Raw genomic sequence first — 4622 nt, 5'->3', positions numbered from 1 at the left:
TTTTTCCAGCGGGGGGAAGTGGTCCACGGGGGCAACATAATATTGAATTGGAGCTGTCGTCCCCCTTTCTCCCGAGTCGTTTGTTGGTGTCGAATTCATCTTAGCGACCAGCTGACCCATATCCCTTTTGTTGTGCCTCTGTCGGACTAGATGTAATGAGCGGTTGAGCCGTAATGCAATCCATCTAGTCGGCAAAATCTCCATGAGCAAGGTGTAATAGGGAGTATGCCGGTTGGATATACGTTTCAATCCCCTCGGTCTCACGTGACTCATTGGGTGAGAAAGGCACCATATGTCTTTCCAAGTTAGACTTTGTCTCACTTACCATTTCCGGAAATTTGACTAGTCTAGCTGCAAGGCCTTTTGTCTCCATTCCACTCGTAAGAACCAACACGCCAGCTTGGGTTTTTGTCTCATTCTCACCCACAACGGTCGGCTCTTGTACTTGCTGCCCAGATTCTGTCGCCGGCAAGACCGTATCACCTGAACTCCTCCCCTGTTTTCCTTTTGGTGACTTCTCGCCGTTGTTTGCATCCGGAGTGTTCCCCGTGTCTTCCGAGCTCTGCTCCATGGTAATGGTGTCACCCTCCATGTGATTTCCGAGCATCGCCGTCGGACATTTGGGGGCTCCATTGCTGGTTCCGGCAGGTATTTCTTCACCAGCACCGAAGTCAATTTTCTTTCGAATTTGTTTGTCCTCTGCGATTGGGGACACGATGAATCTTTTTCGACCGTCCCCTTTCGTCGGAGGTGCCGGAGTGCTCTTTCTTGCACGCACTTTCGCCGCAACACCTTTACCGGCCATTTTGTGCATCAACTTGTTCTCTTCTTGTGCGTGTTGCTTCGCCTGAAACACCATCCGGGGGTTCGGTCCGTTGTGTTCGCCGTCTAGGAGAGCGGCCAGGGTCGGAATGGGCGGCTTCTCTGGTGCTCCCGCCATTTGGCCACTAATGGCATATGACGCCGGCAGCGACCGGTGGGGATGTGGCGGGGGAAAGACAGAGAGGGAGGAAAAGAAAGGCGGTGGACAGAAAAACACGATGGATGTTTCACCGGAACACCATAGTACCGAGAGCGAAAATTTAGAGAGAGAATTACTTGATCATTCCATTATCTGTGATCTTGAAAGAAAACAAACTCAAGGGGCCAAATTATGTAGACTGGAAACGTAATTTGGACATTGTTCTCATCGCTGATGATTATAAGTTTGTGCTTGAAACCGTTTGCCCCGAAAAACCTGTTGATAATGCTTCTGCGGAAGATAAGGCCGTGTACAATAAGTGGATAAAGGCAAATGAGATGGCGAAGTGCTATATTTTGGCTTCTATGTCAAATGTACTTCAACATCAACATCATTCCTATGAATCCGCTTATGAGATCATGGAGAACCTTAGATCTCTTTTTGGGACTCAGAGTCGATCTGCTAGATCTCTAGCGATTAGGAGTCTCATGAATAAGACGATGAAGGAGGGCACGCCAGTTAGGGACCATGTCCTTGAAATGATGCGCCATCTCAATCAAATTGAGGTCTTGGGAGGATCAATAGATCCAGATTCTCAAGTAGACATAATACTCCAAAGTCTTCCGGCAAGTTTTCAACAGTTCAAAGTCAACTATGAGATGAGTAAGCAAGACCTTAACTTGGCTGAGCTTCTAACTGAGCTTCAAAACGCTGAAGGCATTTATGCCCAAGTTATGTTGGTTGACCGCGCCTCCAGTTCCAAAGTCACTAGACCTAGGAAGGATGGCAAGGCGGAGCAGGCTGCCAAGGGATTGAAGGCAAGGAAGGGCAAGAAGAAGGTCAAAGCAAGAAAAACTGGCAAGTGTTTCAAATGTGATGAAAAGGGACATTGGAAACCTGATTGCCCCAAAAAGGGTAAAGGTCCAAATGGTCAAGGTAAACACCAAGCTCATGTTCTTGAAACTTACTTAGCAACTGTTTCTACCCATCAATGGGTAGTAGATACGGGAACAACTGATCATGTATGTTTCGATCCCGCTTTATTGCAGGAATCAAGGAAACTAAGTGAAGGGGAGATCACTGTCCATCTGGGGGATGCTACTAGAGTGGGAGCGATTGCAGTGGGAGCTGTTTATATTCGCTTTTCTAGTAGTAGAGTTTTGGTATTAAACAATGTTTTATTGATACCTTCGTTTAGAAGGAACCTGATTTCGGTTTCTAAACTGGTTTTTGACGGATATTCTATTTCTTTCAATGATGCTTGCATTATAAGGAGAGATGATTATTTTATCTGTCAAGGTATCATGGATAATAACTTGTATACTATACGCTCTACGCATCATCTTTGTGAGTCGAATAACATATCTGTTTCTCGCAAGAGAAAAACTTCACCACACGATGTGAATGATATGTACTTATGACATCTAAGACTTGGGCATGCAAATCCGAGAAGGATCCAAAAGTTGGCGAGCCTTGGCTCAATTGAGGGACTAAGTTTAGACCCTTTTCCAACTTGCGAATCCTGCTTGGAGGGCAAGATGACCAAGAGATCCTTTAAGATCAAAGGAAATAGAGCCAAGGAAGTACTAGATCTCATTCACTCGGATGTGTGTGGTCCATTCCAAATTCAAACTAGGGGAGGCTATGTATATTTCATCACCTTTATTGATGATTATTCAAGACTAGCCCATGTCTATTTGATGCAACGCAAATCAGAATCTTTTGAGAAATTTAAACTATTCAAGGCATTTGCAGAAACGCGTCATAGTAAGACTATAAAAGCCTTACGATCTGATCGAGGAGGCGAGTACCTTAGTGATGAATTTTTGGGCTACTTAGCGGAAGCTGGGATTGAATCCCAACTGACTGCACCTGGCACTCCTCAACAAAATGGAGTTGCGGAAAGGAGAAATCGAACATTTCTTGAAATGGTTCGATCAATGATGTGTTATGCTCAGTTGCCAAAATTCCTTTGGGGCTTTGTGCTAGAAACCACGTGTTATACCCACAATAACTTATCTACAAAGTCAGCACCTAAAACACCTCATGAGTTATGGACTGGGCGTAAGTCCAACCTAGATCATCTCAAGATATGGGGTTGTCCGGCGCATGTGTTAGTTAACGATCCAAGTAAATTAGACTCTCGCACAGAGGTATGTTTGTTTGTGGGATATGCCAAAGGAACAAAAGGCTATGAATTCTATAGTCCTCAAGACAACAAAGTATTTGTAAGCACAAATGCAAAGTTCTTGGAAGAGGAATATATAAAGAATCAAAAACCCCGAAGTGTAATCACTCTTGATGAAATGAGAGATGATGGAATTTCAATTACACAAGAGAAAATCCACAAGAAAATATTGCACCACGTATTACAACTTCTACTCCTACGATTGTAGAGCCTCGTCGTAGTGGGAGGGTTTCAAAAGAACCAGAAAGGTGGATTGGTCTGGGAGAGTCTTCAGACTCAGTTTCCGGTCATCAGGAACCTGACCCCTGGAACTACAAAGAAGCAATAAATGATTTGGATGGTCTCAACTGGATTGAGGCAAAATGGAAGATAAGGACGTTTACAACCTTGAAAACCTGCCCGAAGGCTGCATTGCCATTGGGAGTAAGTGGGTATTCGAACGTAAACGAGGTCCGGATGGGAAGGTTAAATTGTTTAAAGCCAGATTAGTGGCAAAGGGATATACCCAGAGGGAAGGAATCAATTATGATGAAACCTTCTCACCCGTCGCTATGCTTAAGTCAATTCGGATCCTTCTATCCATCGCAGCCTACATGGACTGGGAAGTATGGCAAATGGATGTCAAGACCGCTTTCTTGCATGGCAGTCTTGAGGAAACCATTTACATGAAACAACCCGAGGGCTATGAGGTTAAGGGCAAGGAGCACATGGTGTGGAAGCTTAAAAGATCCATTTATGGACTCAAACAAGCATCCAGAGCATGGAACATGTGTTTCGATAAAACTGTTAAATCATTTGGTTTTGATCAGTGCCCAGAAGAGAGCTGCGTATATAAGAAAGTTAAAGGTGCAAATGTGGTGTTTTTGGTACTTTACGTGGATGACATCTTACTAATTGGAAACAATAATGAGATGTTGTCGTCCGTAAGAAACTGGTTGTCTACCCAGTTTGAGATGAAAGACTTGGGAGATGTGGGACACATTCTAGGAATCAAAGTGATCAGAGATCGCAAGAAAAGAATGTTGTGCTTGTCTCAAGAGTCCTACATCGATACTGTACTACAACGTTTTAGCATGGAGAATTCCAAGAAGGGTTTCGTTCCTTTCAGACATGGAATTCATCTATCTAAGGAGATGTGTCCTAAGACACCTGCAGAGATAGAGGACATGAAAAGGGTTCCATATGCTTCGGCAGTTGGAAGTCTCATGTATGCTATGTTGTGTACGCGACCTGATATATGCTTTGCCGTAGGCATGGTGGCTAGGTATCAGTCGAACCCTGGCCAAGGACATTGGACTGCAGTAAAGAATATACTCAAGTACCTGAAAAGGACTAAAGAGTATGTTCTAGTTTACAAGGCATCTGATCTATGTCCTATAGGGTACACGGACTCAGATTTTCAATCTGATCGTGATTCGAGGAAGTCTACTTCTGGTTATGTGTTCACCTTGGGAGGTGGAGCCGTTATATGGA

Source organism: Salvia hispanica, chromosome 2 (genome assembly GCF_023119035.1).
Source record: "Salvia hispanica cultivar TCC Black 2014 chromosome 2, UniMelb_Shisp_WGS_1.0, whole genome shotgun sequence".
In the NCBI taxonomy this organism is placed as follows: domain Eukaryota; kingdom Viridiplantae; phylum Streptophyta; class Magnoliopsida; order Lamiales; family Lamiaceae; genus Salvia; species Salvia hispanica.
Note: the sequence above shows the minus strand (reverse complement) of the source record.